General features: G+C 34.3%; 3 protein-coding genes across 3 annotated transcripts in view; 2 read left to right on the top strand and 1 right to left on the bottom strand.

Moving 5' to 3' along the window:
• The window catches only part of LOC110439541 (NACHT, LRR and PYD domains-containing protein 3-like), a 601,035-nt gene that overhangs the window by 369,403 nt on the left and 215,833 nt on the right, over positions 1-15,799 (top strand). The gene's annotated exons all lie outside the window — the stretch shown is intronic.
• The window catches only part of LOC148682231 (uncharacterized), a 155,180-nt gene that overhangs the window by 43,848 nt on the left and 95,533 nt on the right, over positions 1-15,799 (bottom strand). The window lies entirely within an intron of this gene.
• LOC137487265 (uncharacterized) overlaps positions 4,709-15,799 on the top strand; it is a 176,507-nt gene continuing 165,416 nt past the window's right edge. Inside the window, exon 1 of the mRNA XM_088650388.1 lies at positions 4,709-4,762. The gene's annotated coding sequence lies outside the window, so the exon portion shown is untranslated. The remainder of the gene's footprint in view (positions 4,763-15,799) is intronic.

The raw sequence follows: 15,799 nt of genomic DNA, 5'->3' as shown, positions 1-15,799 counted from the left end.
CTTTTTAAAATTGCAGCAGTCGTCAATTGTTTGCATTTCCATTGTTTCTTGGGAAAAGCGTTGTGCTGGTAGGAGGAGAAAAACAACAGAGTGTTCTCACTGAAGAGAAAGGGGCTTATCACAGGGAGGAACATACCACACATAGGTCACAACGGCTGTTTCATAGCTCGCCGTGATCGTATAGTGGTTAGTACTCTGCGTTGTGGCCGCAGCAACCCCGATTCGAATTCTGTGTAGCAACAAGTAAGCTTTACTTGTATCCATACACTTTTTTTCCTAAGTAAACTTTCTTTAAAATTAATAAATAAATAAATGAACAAATGCTTTAAACGTTTTAAAACCTATAATAAACAAAATATATGCACAACAATCTGTCTAGGTCGATGTCCTCAGCAGTAATGGAGCACGTTTAAAAAAATGTTATTGTAAGTAAATATTTAAACCATTATGATAAATAGAGTTAAAAAGACCTTTTTGAATGAAAAGTTTTATTGAGATGGGTTGTTGGTGATTGTAGATTGAAAATTTAGATTTTGGAATTTAAGGCACCGCAGAAACCCTGTTTAAAAGCAATAGCCCCGGTAACTAGCTATTATAATGATGTCATTCTAACTCAGATACTATCTGTGAGAACTAGTAACAACTACTAGAAACAAGTTTAAACCCATAAAGAAGTTGATGAAAAAAATGTGATCAACGTGACATATGCAAATGAAAAGTAAAAGTCAACACTATCACCGTAATAGCAGATATCTTCTATGAGAATACTGTAGGTCAAATATCGTCAGCTCATTTGAACTTTAATTTATTGTTTTTGTTTATTTTATATAGCGCCAGTGCTCAAGGACGCTTTACCAACAGCAGGAGAACAAGAAAAACAATAACCTTAAAAAGGAAGAGAAAATGGGAGACTAATAATACATAAAATAATAACAAAAGACACGAGAACAAGTGACAAAAGAAACTCATTCCTGTCTTTCAATGACTGCTTTTGTGCGTTTAGGAGAACTAGGCAGCACACTCAGGGCTGCAAGATGGATTTAATTTAGTAGCCTATTCTTAATATTAAAATATAACAGTATGAAAACCAACCTGTTCGTTCCTGCAGATCTTCCTGTTTGACTGTGAATGTCTCTTCAATCTTCACATCTTCACTCTCCTCTTTAATAAACGCCATCTTTACAATAGTGTGGAGATCAGTCGCTTCAGCAGGAGTTTTTCTCTCTGTGTTTGGACACTTAATCCAGTTCAAAATGAACAAAACAATGAACAGAAACAAAATAATTTCTCTTCAACACTTGCTTCAATGGTTTCTTTATTTGAGAGTAATTAACAAAAAGAAATCAGGTGAAACATTTAATTAAAACACTTATTATACACTTTTCTGTTGTTTTATTCAAACAACAGCCTTCAGTTACTGAGAATAAAATAGTACTACTAAAATACTAAAATAGTTATATAAAGGGTTAAAATAATATTTCCAACAGCAGGAACATAATATAGCATCGTATAAAAAACTTAAAACTTTAGAACTTTAACTTTAAATCAGTTTATATCTGTAAACGTTTTAAAACAAACCTTTCTCCAGTTGAATCACAGCGACGAAGCAGCGCTGCCTGATGACGTCACACGCCACGGCAAAATAAAAGTCTTTTTTGTTTAACTTTTTTGCCACTATCTGTTGCAGTCATGACTTATTGATACATTTCTCCCATGGTTTTCACTTTACACTTTGTCTGCTCTCTCTCTCACAAACCTTAAATCTAAACATTTTCTTAACTTTTTTAATCCACTTTATAATGACTTGTATGTCTACAACACTTTCTATTAATATTTGAGTCCAAATCTCATCCTCATAATTATGACCTCTTCTATTTCTACAACTTCATAGGCCTATATAGGGTTTCTTTTTTCACATGAATTGTTGTCTCTTATTATCTGTGTTCCACGTTTCCTGCCATTCTTTAGCAATATCTGTAGTAATATTTAATTTACCTTTACTTACATAAGCATTAAAGGTGTAGTTCACATAAAAATTACAATTCTGTCATTTACTCATCCTCTACTAATTTCAAAACTGTTTCTGCTGAATGCAAATAAAGAGAATACAGGGGCAAAAAAACAGCCACTGTATGGTTTAACAGTTCCTGTGGACTTGGGGGAAACCAGAGCACCTGGAGGAAACTCATGCGAACATGGGGAGAACACACAAACAAAAATGTCAACTGACCCAGCTGAGGCTCAAACCAACGACCTTCTTACTGTGAGGCGATCAGTGCTACCTACTGCACCACTGTGATGCCTCACATGTATAATTATTTGAGGTATTAAACTGGTATTGGATAAGAACTTCGCTTACAAATAGTTGTTATTTTTAAAATGTGTGAAAAGACACCATTCAGATGTAGCGATTATATTGATCTGGGCAATCAAGCATGTATTGTTATAGACACTATGCTTATTTGTCTTAAGAGATGTTAGGCAGGTCCTGTTCATGTAATATGTTCATGTAATAGTCTATCAAGTTGGTATTGGCATGAACAGCTATACCTGTCAACGTGTTTCTTATATGTTAAACGGTCCTATTCAGTTAATAATCAGGCAGCTATTAATAAAGATGACCGCACACAATGATGATCCATTTATTTAAATGATGTGACGCAGATATTTAAAATTCATTGTTGCAAACAAGTTACAAGAGTAGGTACAGTTGTTGTTTTATGTTATGTGCACCACTGTAAATACACCATAGTGAAAAAAATAAGGTTAATCACACTAAAAGTTCTGCATTGTGTAGATATGAAAGTTAACTCTTGTCGTTGAATTATTCTGTATAAACTGCCTATACAATAAATTTACAAGTGATGTAATTATTTTCTATTTATAAATATTTAGATGCATCATAGTATGTGATCGCTTTACTGTGTTAAAAGGAAAAGGTTTTGTCAGAGTATCTTATATTTGCTTCTGTGAATGTCTATGCATATTTGTGTGCACAAACACAAGTAATAAATAGAGAGAAAAACATCTATAATACATACCAGGTGAATAAGAGGCTTTCGGGAAAGAGACTCTGAGAAACTTCTACAAAAACAACACATAACTCTTGCATTACCTTTTAACCAGGCTTGGGAAAAAAAATTAAAATGTGTTTTAAATCAAAATACCTCAACATACCTGTATCAACATTAACTACAAAATGCAGCAGCCACAATAAAAAAAAGCTTCAATTAATAGTCCTATAAAACAACAGCAACAAAACAAATGAAGATGGCTAAAGTCAACTTATTTTCCCAATACAACATTATTTCTCTGTAAAAACTGGTTTGTAAAGCAACTGAACCTCTCATCCTCCACAGTAATGTGTCTCCCAGACCCAGACGTCGGCTCTGCATTAGTTAACCACCAGAGGCCGACAAAGCACTTCATAAGCACTTTATCTCTCGTTCCCATAAAAAGAATCCGGCAACAAATTTGGTTTAGAATAAGTTTTCGCGTGCATAATAAATTAAACAAACGCGACATACATGTTTATTGTGTCGGTCGGTCCAGCTTTAAATAGCCTTCATTAATGCATTAAAACTGACCCAAATGCATACAATATATGATTTCAATTCATTATAATATAATTTTATTTTTAATAATGAAAACTTTTTTTCCCTCTGTGTAAACTGCTGTTTGCTTTTTTTATTGTGGCTTTTTCTAAAACATTTTTTTCCCAGTGCAAGTTAAAATCAAGTTCTGTATTTCGGCTGTTTAAGGTCTCACTTTGCATTGAACTTTGAACTTTTTACATTCAGAGATGTTGTTTATTTTCACACAGCTAAATTACACATCAACTAAAGTTTAAAATGTGATATTGCAGTGGACCACCCATTTAACTATAAAATGCAGCAGCCAAAATAAAAAAGCTTCCATCAAAAGTCAACTTATTTTCCCAATACATCTTTATTTCTCTTTAAAGCTATGGTTCGTATAGCTGCTAAACTTCCCATCCTCCGCAGTAATGTTTTGAGTCTTCACTGTTGCCCACTGCTCATTTGCATCTTTATACCAGCATTAATGGGGGCCAATTGAGTATTAACCAATCACATGCCAGATCAAGTAGGTCAGCAGGGTCGTATCTATATATTCTGCGTTCTTAACAGAAACTTCATTGGCTTATTTAGCTATAAGAGAACAACTTTGGAGGACAAACTACGATTGTTGATTCCTACATTGAGATTATTACCAACAACAACATACAAAAAAAAAAAAAAAACGACTGAGGCCATTTCTCATCCCACTTCTTCATTGAAGACTGGAAAGGTGAGTTGCACATTCTGAATTTACACTCAAATAATATCTGAATGCTAACATTATAAAATGTAAAATCTAAACATGTGCATGCATTGTTCAACAGAAGTTTTTCAGTCATTTTTAAAAGCTTCTTTACAACTATTTGGTTATGTTTTTGTTTGTTTGGTTTGGTTATAAATATTGATTTTATCCTGACAAATGGACTGTAGCCCAAATAAGTTTCAACCTATGACGTATATAAATTTATATAAAAATTTGATGTTTCCCCATTCATTACAAATACAAAACAAAAAGCAGATAAATTATAAAGTGGAAAATGAGGGAGAAATGTATCGATAAGTCATGACTCATAATTAAGAGTGAGTAGGGGGAAAAAGCTAAACAAAAAAGACTTTTATTGTGGCATGGTGGTGTGACGTCATAAGGCTGCGCCGCTCCCACACTGTGATTCAACTGGAGAAAGGTTTGTTTTAAAGCTTGTACACAGATGTAAACCAACTGATTAAAATTTCAGTGTGTTCATTTAATGTTAGATGAACCTGCTGTTGACAATATTATTTTAACCCTTTATACAAAGAACTACTATTTTACTCACTGTAAGGTCTATTGTTTGAATAAGATAGGATAAACTTTATTTGTCCCGAGAGGAAATTCTTGTCTTGTGCAAATAAGTGCTACAACGTTGCTGTGCAGACAATAAGATAAATCAAACAAACTAAACAATTAAGAACATACCTAAAAAAGATTGAATAAAGCAACAGTAAAGTGTGTGATAAGTGTTTTAGTGAAGGTTTAATTTATTAAATAGCATATTGTCACTCTATTTCAAGTATACATCAATAAAATGAGAAAAATGGAGTTTTAGTTTACATCGGCTGATTTGTGGCTTTTGTTGCTTGCTCAGACTTACATAATTTCTGTTTGTTAATGACTCATATAAAGAAACTGTTGAAGCAAGTGTTGAAATTATCTTGTTTTTGTTCAGTGTTTTATTTATTTTAAACAGGACATTTTTATTGTTTTGTTAATTTTAAGCAGGATAAAGTGTCCAAACGCAGAGAAAAACTCCTGCTGAAGCGACTGATCTCCACACTGTTATAAAGATGGCGTTTATTAAAGAGGAGAGTGAAGATGTGAAGATTGAAGAAACATTCACAGTCAAACAGGAAGATCTGCAGGAACAAACAGGTTGGTTTTCATCCTCAAACACCAACTCAGTCATTTGATCCTCATTCAGATATATTTTAATTATAAGAATACTCAATTAAATCCATCTTGCAGCCCTGAGTGTGCTGCCTAGTTCTCCTAAATGCACATAAGCACTCATTGAAAGACAGAAATGAGTTTCTTTCGTCACTTGTTCTCGTGTCTTTTGTCATTATTTCAAGTATTATTAGTCTCCCATTTTCTCTTCCTTTTTAAGGTTATTGCTTTTTCTTGTTCTACTACTGTTTGTAAAGCTTCATTGAACACTGGCACTATATAAAATAAACAAAAACCATAAATTAAAAGCGTTTAACTGAGCTGACGATATTTGACCTTCAGTATTCTCACAGTGTTGCAGTGATGGTGTTGGCTTAGTACTTTCCACTTGCAAATGTCACATTGATCACAATTCCCCTTTTTTAATTTACTTCATGGGATTAAACTTGTTTCTAGTTGTTACTAGTTCTCACAGATAGTATCTGAATTAGAATTACATCATTATCATAATAACTAATTACCAGGGCTATTGTGTTTAAACAGGGTTCCACGGAGTCTTAAAATGTCTTAAATTCCAAAATCAAATTTTTAGGCCTTAAAAGTCTTAAATTTACTAAAATATTGTGTTGTAGGTCTTAAATCTTTTTCAAACAAGTCTTCATTTTCCTTTGTTCATATTGTGTTTACCAGTCTGGCCAAAACCTATACAATCACCAACAATCCATCTCAATAAAACTTTAAACTTTTTTTATTCAAAAAGGTCATTTTAGCTCCTATTTATCATAATGGATTAAGTATTTTCCTTACAATATCATTTGTTTAAACGTGCTCCATGTATTTACTGCTGAGGACATCGACCTGGACAGATTGTTGTGCATAGATTTAATTTGTTATAGTTTTTAAAACATTTGTAAAAAAAAAAAATTATTTTAAAGAAAGTTTATTTTGGAAAAAACATGTGTGGATACAAGTATAGCTTGCTTTTTACACATTTAAAATCTTTTACTAAGAAATATCCAAAATAATAATATAATATTTTTTTATTATACTATTTTTTTTGATTGGACAAATACAAAATCTGGGCCATTTGAAAAATTCTTTAGTCTTTTATGAGTCTAAAATTTCATTCATAATGGTCATAAAAGTCTTAAATTTAACTTAGTGAAACCTGCAGAGACCCTGGTTTAAGGTATGTCAGAAAACATGGATGCCCCAATTTTAAACATGCTGAATGAAATTGACACTAAAATAATTAATCATTATAAAACATTGTACTGTATTCTGAACTATATGATGTGATGGGACGACGTGAGACAAAAAAAACAAATAATAGTGGAACAATAACGTTTAGCAATACCAGTGGTGGATTTAGGCATGGGTAATGTGGGCGATCGCCCAGGGTGGGATTTTCCTGGGGGTGGCAAAAAAAAAAAATGTCCCCTAGTGAAAGCATTTAGATACGATTACTTTATGCAAATGTATTCATTAAGAGTGGCAATCTCAAAATAAAGACATTAGGGGCCATTTACATTTGGCATTTTTTGCACGCGCAAGTTTGTTATTCTCAATGTGCAACTGAAACATCGCTTGTGAAAGCAAACTGATGCATGCGTACAGAAAACCAGCAACTCACACATGCTCCTGTGTGAATCCCGGTTGTTTGCATGCACGCCGAAAAACTAAGCGTCGCTCAATGCGCTGTAGGGATAGTTTACAGTTTAACCTAAAGAATGACCAGTCTGGTAGATGAAGAAGAGCCGGAGTCAGAGATTTAAAAAAAAAATAAAGTAAGTTTACTGAAGATAGTTTGCAGTTTCATTCGCAGAAGCCAGCTTCAACACTCTCAATGAGTTCCTAGGCCGCTCTGCTTACAGTTTCAACAATCGAACAATTATACTCTTTACACAAGTCCAGAAAGGGTGGGATCCAGGTAAACAGTTCTCATTGGTTACAACAGAAATAGACAATTCCAAATACATGCGTCAAAGAAACATAGTATCTACTTCCAGATATGGATGGCCTTAATGCATGCGTCAAAGAAAGCATTGTATCTGTCTCCAGATATGGATGGCGACCTGATGCCTAGAGGTGAGGTCGCCTTAAGTTATTAGGAGCTGATCTCCGACCTGTAAAAAGCTAAACCAGGAAAACAATAGACACAAACGACCATCTGTGTTAAAGACTCAAGGATGTTTCTTGTACGTTCAGCTGTGTTATCAGGCTGGTTCAAGACTGTTTCCATCAACAGTCTGCTGCAATATCTTGGCTACACACAGTCACAGTCTGTCTCCACACAAAAAGGAATTACATTACTATTAATTATACTCAAAAACAGATCAATCAAACAGCTATAAAATTATAGGCAATATATCAGGACAATAAAACAGGTGTCTTCTTCTCCTCTGTATTGGACCTCCAATCATAAGACCAGATGGAGAGAGAGAGAGAGAGGTCTCCATGACCTATGACCTGGTTTGTGTGTCTCCTGAAAACAAAGTTAAAATAGACAGGCAAAAAGAGAAACAAGGACACAGAACATTCTTACAGTAAGCAGTTTTAACTTATTCATTAGTTAAAATCAATTCACAGTTAAATACTGAGAAACAGGATGATGAAAAGGGTAAACGTTGGTCCATGATGAGACGGATTGGAAAGCAGAAATCCAAATCCTTCAGTCCCCCCTTTTGACCCGAATGGAGTCCAAACTCCGCTTCCGGTCAACCAGTGAGGTCACTAAGGAGAGTGAAAGTAATGACTCATGCTCCCTTAATAAGTTCGCAGAGTTTTCTTCACCCCTTCTTGGACAAGCTGAAACCTAAAAATTCCAGTCCCCAAGCTAAGGGCTCTTTCACTCTCCACCCACAAAAGGAGTTCACGCTTCTCATCATCGGTGGGATTAAGGGTCCTGCAAGCAGAAGTGAAAACATACAAAAAAACAACAACAGCGGACCAAAGTCCAGAATGTGAACACAAATGCGCAAGCCCTAAAAGTCCTCCAGAAGTAAACAACTCATAATTTCCATCGATACTTCCTCTGATGCATCTACAACTTGCTCCAACTCTAAATCCAAACATACAGGCTAATTCTAGTGCTCAGAGATCCTCTGATCAGACACAAAAGGTCATCCACTCGACCTAAGCCACACAGGATTCAAATTCATGACCTGCAAAAACATCTTTATTTTCACCAGTTTTAAAACCTTCATCAGCGTGTTCTGTAACTTCAAATTAGAATAATGAAGCATTTTTACATTAACACACATTAAACATGCCAACAGCACAATAGTCCAATTTAGCACCATTACCATGTTTAATTATCACCTCCAAGTCCACTTAAAATATATTTTTATTCAAATAATGATGTGATTGTGGTGATGCAACACATTTCTCTGTATCATTGATAGGAAGTGTACAAGCACCCTTGTCCTGGCCATAATGAGCCAAATTCACCTTCACAGTTAACAAACTAATATCAAATCCACTCTCTGGAAGCCGGGCTAAATGAATTGAGCCAGACCCTCAGTCACCTCAAAGAGACTAGATATAGATATTACCTGTTACCTAAAGACCAAGAAAGATGTAATGGTTTTTACAAACTATTAATCCAAGTCATTAACAAGCAATAAGAGGGATTGTGAATCCATTTCTTTTGTTCCCACGTTTTAGGGGTTTAACAAAATCTTAGTCAAATTCAACAAAGATCAAACCTGAGTAATTCAAACTCAAGCATCTTTTAACAGAAATAAGACTAAACCTTATAATTATCTTCTCAACGTGTCATTTGTACCATTTACTTTACTCTGACTAAACCATTCAACATAATCAGAAGCAAACAGTATGATTTTGTATAAAATTCATTCGATTCTTACTGTCTGGCCAATTAGAAATGCTCACATGTTAGCTATTTGCTCAAACTTTCATACATGTCATTTGACAGTGAAACCTGTTTGAAAGCATTACCAATTGAACAAGAACAGACTGATTTAACAACTCTTTTACCACATATAATCAAGACTCTTGCTTGGATATGGACTACTAAATTTTCATTTAAAGACAGTCTAAGTTTTTGTAAAACGTGTCAGTATTCACAATAATAATATTGACTTGAGTTGACTTAACTGCTTAAAAATGCTGTTAAAGTTCACGCTGCACTTCTGTTTACTAAAATGTTAATTTTTGCTGCAGCAGTATAAATACTTCTTACTGAATTCAACCATCAGATGCAAACACTTTTTATCTCTTTGTTTTACACAACATCCAAACAATTATGTTTCTCTACCATTGAGGACACACACACATAGACAGCGTGATTTACTGCAGCATTTGCCTTTAACACAAATGACTTCAACTCAATTCTCTGCTTATTTTTCCTATGCTAGAGTGAGGATGCTTTCTGGACTATTGTGGTTAGTGACTTAGCCAATGTCACTGTTTAAATGCCATCAAGTCTAAAATATGTAACATTAATATTCAGATAGCAAAGAATTAACTGTAATTAACCTTTGAACTTCTCAGTCAATTTAGACATGGGTTTGTAACCTGATATGGATGGCAGTCTTCAATTTCACAGCTATAAGCTAATAAAACTTGTTTTAAAATTATTATTATTCCAGAGAGTAATCTGAATCAGGAAAAGAAGTCATTATTAACGATTGCAAACAGAGCTGGATAACCCATCCATTTAAAGCTCATCTCATGTTCTGCATCATCTTTTCATCAGATTCACTCAGCATTATTGACTTCTGCAATGTCTGGCATTTCGCTTATACAATCTGTAATAATATAACACTCATTCTAGAGGTTAGTGACAATATTCATACAACAGGGACGAATCATTCCCTCAGGACAATAAGCATTATTGTACCATAGATATGAATATTGTGACAGCTCATCACTAAGTTTGCTTTTGGTGTTGAACTCGCACAAATTTATTCTTAAAATTCTCTGTCCAGTTTCAACTGGATTTACATGATCTTTTATCAAGTTTCAAAGTTTCCCTGTTCATAATCAGTGTCTTTTCTGAGACAATCAGCTGGTGCATTTTGTTTTCTTACTATCGTTGCTAAGCAAGTCGATAACAGAAACAAAACACAACTCATGGCTTCACTCAAACAGTCTCTGTCTCTGTTTCATGCACATAAATTTTCAATAGTCTTAGACTATAACATTAAAATTATTACAATTCAGAATCTTTAATCATTCACCAACGTTCCAAATGTCAAAACTTTTTATCTCTCAAAACTTAGTTGGAACTATTTAAAGACTAAGAGAATTTCTTGTAATTATTTTACCTTAACTGCTTAGTTCCATTCAGCTGTGTTATCCAAACCATCTCACAGCCAGTTTTTATCTTTAGCCAGCACCATCTCGAAAATGTCCTTTGCCATGAATAAGGACCTGCATCAGTAAAATACTATGAAAAATCTGACACATCAGTTAAAAATCATCTCAGCTTCACATTCAGGAATTCAGCATTCTTAAAATTCAGACATAAAAAATATCCAGTGCTGTTAAAGCAGCCAACCACATTGATATTGGTAAAATTTTAAGAAACTTTACTGTCTCCAATGGTTCTTGAAAGCCCATTGCCATTATCTTTTTTACCAATCATCTCCTTCAGGGTATCATACCCTGGCATAGTCCGTTGATGCTTGCCACAAGGACAGACATGTCCTCAATAAAGGCAGGATTCTCGTGATCAGGTCTGGACCACTGAGGGGCCACTGAGGCAGACTACTGTAACTTCAAACAGTTCCCCTCTAAGGATGCTTTAGGCCGATAGAGCATCACCCCAGTCCAGCACCATCTTTCACATTAAACATCCCCCTTTTCGGGTAGATGCCCCGGGGTTTACGAGGGGTCCCATGCCTTAGGTTGTTTTCCGCTTTGGCCAAGGGAAAATCTTACCCGTCTTAGGGAACCCCCCTTCGTGCCCACCGGTCAACTGCCACTCACACTGCAAGCTCCTGTGCAGGCTTCCTCCTTGATTCAGAATTTTCTGCAAACTTGGGAAAGCGCAGTCAAGAACCATGAAAGCCATTGAGACTACCTACTAAAATTCAAACATTGAGACAGGTTAATCAAACACTTAAATCAACTGAATATCAAGCTGAGATTATTCAGGGAGTTTAGATATCACCCTGATCCATTCAGTGTCAGGGTCTACTACCTCAGTATAGCCATCAGACCCTGTATGTGATGGTGCAGACTAAAGATAAGACAAAAGTTACAAACAGTAATAAACCGCTGAAGACAAGACAAGAAATTTCTAAACAGTAATAACAACTGTTCAAATTAATTATCTCTATAGCTCAGCGGGTATATTAGTGTTTTTCAAGATGCTTTAACAAAAGCATTTTCATTCATTCATTTCTCTGTTCACTTAGTCCCTTTATTAATCCGGGGTCGCCACAGCGGAATGAACTGCCAACCTATCCAGCACGTTTTTATGCAGCTGGTGCCCTTCCAGCTGCAACCCATCACTGGGAAAACAAATAAAAGCATTTTGCAATCTTTTATTTGTTAAATTTGATGTTTAATTACTAATACTTCTATTAGTGTATACAAATTGATATGTAGAATTTCTGTATTCATTCTAGCATTTCCTTTACTTTGTGATTTCCAACTGAGCACTGTGCTTATCAATTGTTATGGAACAGGCAGATAGCAGCTCTTAGCTGACATCTAATGAGAGAGAAAGAGAGTTTTGAGCAGTCTAGAATGAAAATGCATGTTTACTAAATTTAAACATACATTAAACATAACATTAACTTCAATAACATAATTTTATTGTAATATATTTTTACTAGAGCCCTTCCTAAAACATATAAAACAGAGTTGACATGCATTTTCAAAGTAATGCTGTTAAAGTCAACAATAGTTTTAGATCTTTCAGGGGTTAACTGCATCCATCAAAGTATTATTTGAAACCCCCATTTATGTTACATATATATTATTAAAAATATATAAATCCAACCATGAAGCTGCTTGTTTGCACAGACTTACATGGCATATTTTTATTCAGACATGTGTCTGTTACTTTTACAGCCAAAACCAGTCATGTTGAGGGCTAAAGATAGCAAGATAGCAGTGCAGTCACACAGAATCTTATCTTCTACGACAAAACATAAGCTATTCTTTATTCCCATAATGTTACTGTCAGTTTTTGTGCTTAGTTTTTGCTACTAGCCCCTCAATATTTAGATTTTAGCTTTTCAATGACAATTAAATGCCAAAGGAATACTTTTTTTTTTTTTTCTTACAATCAGTTCTAAAATCATTTTAAACCTGAGAGCTTAGCTGAGCCATTTACTGCATTCTGCTCTCATCTATTTCTTTTTATATCAGAGTTCAACACCAAAAGCAAGAAGAAATTGAGAGGGCACTCTTACCAACAGTGCTTGGCTTCTGCTTGATGAATCTGCAAACCATCCCAAGATGTGCAAACTGTCCAGACCGGTCCAATCCAGTTAGGGTCATAATTTTTCTCGGGATTGCTCCTGGTGCATCATTGGTCAATCAACCTCACCCTGATATTTGTAGGTATCTTGTCTGACTTTTGTGGCCACTACTATCTAATGGATCTCTATTATAATGTTATTTTTATTAAATTATTTCTTTCCCTAATAATCTGACCTACACTATTCTTATGGCATGCCTTTTGTCTGTGATGCAGTTAGATAGCAGTGGTGGAACTCAATTAAAATCTCGGGTTAATTTAGTCCACTACTGAATAGAAAACCAGTCCAGGTTTTATGCCCGAGAATGTCCCAAAAGCCTCCTAAACACCCATCAAATGAGTACTCTAACTCCGGGTGAAGGAGAAGGTACACCTCTCAACTACTGTTACACTTATCAGTATCGCTATAGGTGTACCACAAAATGCACCAGCTCGCTAAGGGATTCTACAGCAATCTACCACAAAATCCTGTGAATCCACCGGCGGCTTTCATTTACGTCTAAATGAGAACCAAAAACGTTCCGTTACTACCCACTACTTCACAGACAATCCCTAGTCTATAATTTTTAAATCTTCCTACCTTCATTTTGTTGATTGATCAATGGTGTTACCAGTAAACAAGTGCCACGCGTCCTCCACCAAAACTGTAGGGATAGTTCACAGTTTAACCCAACGAATGACCAGTCTGGTAGATGAAGAAGAGCCGGAGTCAGAGATTTAAAAAAAAATAAATTAAGTTTACTGAAGATAGTTTGCAGTTTCATTCGCAGAAGCCAGCTTCAACACTCTCAATGAGTTCCTAGGCCGCTCTGCTTACAGTTTCAACAATCAAACAATTATACTCTTTACACAAGTCCAGAAAGGGTGGGATCCAGGTAAACAGTTCTCATTGGTTACAACAGAAATAGACAATTCCAAATACATGCGTCAAAGAAACATAGTATCTACTTCCAGATATGGATGGCCTTAGTGTGTGCGTCAAAGAAAGCCTTGTATTTGTATCCAGATATGGATGGCGACCTGATGCCTAGAGGTGAGGTCGCCCTAAGTTATTAGGAGCTGATCTCCAACCTGTAAAAAGCTAAACCAGGAACACAATAGACACAAAAGACCATCTGTGTTAAAGACTCAAGGATGTTTCTTGTACGTTCAGCTGTGTTATCAGGCTGGTTCAAGACTGTTTCCATCAACAGTCTGCTGCAATATCTTGGCTACACACAGTCACAGTCTGTCTCCACACAAAAAGGAATTACATTATTATTAATTATACTCAAAAACAGATCAATCAAACAGCTATAAAATTATAGGCAATATATCAGGACAGTAAAACAGGTGTCCTCTTCTCCTCTGTATTGGACCTCCAATCATAAGACCAGATGGAGAGAGAGAGAGAGAGGTCTCCATGACCTATGACCTGGTTTGTGTGTCTCCTGAAAACAAAGTTAAAATAGACAGGCAAAAAGAGAAACAAGGACACAGAACATTCTTACAGTAAGCAGTTTTAACTTATTCATTAGTTAAAATCAATTCACAGTTAAATACTGAGAAACAGGATGATGAAAAGGATAAACGGTGGTCCATGATGAGACGGATTGGAAAGCAGAAATCCGAATCCTTCAATATTAATAAATCAGTGATGATGACCTGAGGTTAACATATTCATAAATTTTAATAAATCAGCGATGATGACCTGAGGTTAACATATTAATAATATTAATAAATCAGTGATGATGACCTGAGGTTAACATATTAAATATATTAATAAATTAGTGATGATGACCTGAGGTTAACATATTAAATATATTAATAAATTAGTGATGATGACCTGAGGTTAACATATTAATAAATCAGTGATGATGACCTGAGTTTAACATATTAATAATATTAATAAATCAGTGATTATGACCTGAGGTTAACATACTCATAATTTTAATAAATCAGTGATGATGACCTGAGGTTAACATATTAATAATATTATTAAATCAGTGATGATGACCTGAGGATAACATATTAATGATATTAATAAATCAGCGATGATAACCTGGGGTTAACAAATTACTAATAATAATAAATCAGTGATGAAGACCTGAAGTTAACATATTAATAATATAAACAAATCAGTGATGATGACCTAAGGTTAACATCTTAATATTAATAAATCAATGATGACCTGAGGTTAACATATTAATAATATAATTAAATAAGTGATGATGACCTGAGGTTAACATATTAATATTAATTATTCAATCAGTGATGATGACCTGTAACGTATTAGTAATATTAATAAATCAGTGATGATGATGTATTAATAATATTAATAAATCAGTGATTATGACCTGTGGTTAAAGTATTAATAATAATAATAATAAATCAGTGATTATGACCTGAGGTTAACATATTATTAATATTAATAAATCAGTGATGATGACATGAGATTAACGCATTAATAATATTAATAAATCAGTGATGATGACCTGTGGTTAACGTATTAATAAATCAGTGATGATGACCTGAGGTTAACATATTAATAATATTAATAAATCAGTGATTATGACCTGAGGTTAACATATTAATAATATTAATAAATCAGTGATGATGACCTGAAGTTAACATATTATTATTAATAAATCAGTGATGATGACCTCTAACGAATTAATAAATCAGTGATGATGACCTGAGATTAACGTATTAATAATATTAATAAATCAGTGATGATGGCCTGAGATAATATATATATATATATATATATATATATATATATATATATATATATATATATATATATATATATATATATATATTTATATATATATATATATATATTTATATATATATATA

This window comes from Danio rerio, chromosome 4 (assembly GCF_052040795.2).
Source record: "Danio rerio strain M-AB ecotype USA chromosome 4, GRCz13ab, whole genome shotgun sequence".
NCBI classification, from domain to species: domain Eukaryota; kingdom Metazoa; phylum Chordata; class Actinopteri; order Cypriniformes; family Danionidae; genus Danio; species Danio rerio.
This window is presented reverse-complemented; position numbering and strand designations above follow the sequence as displayed.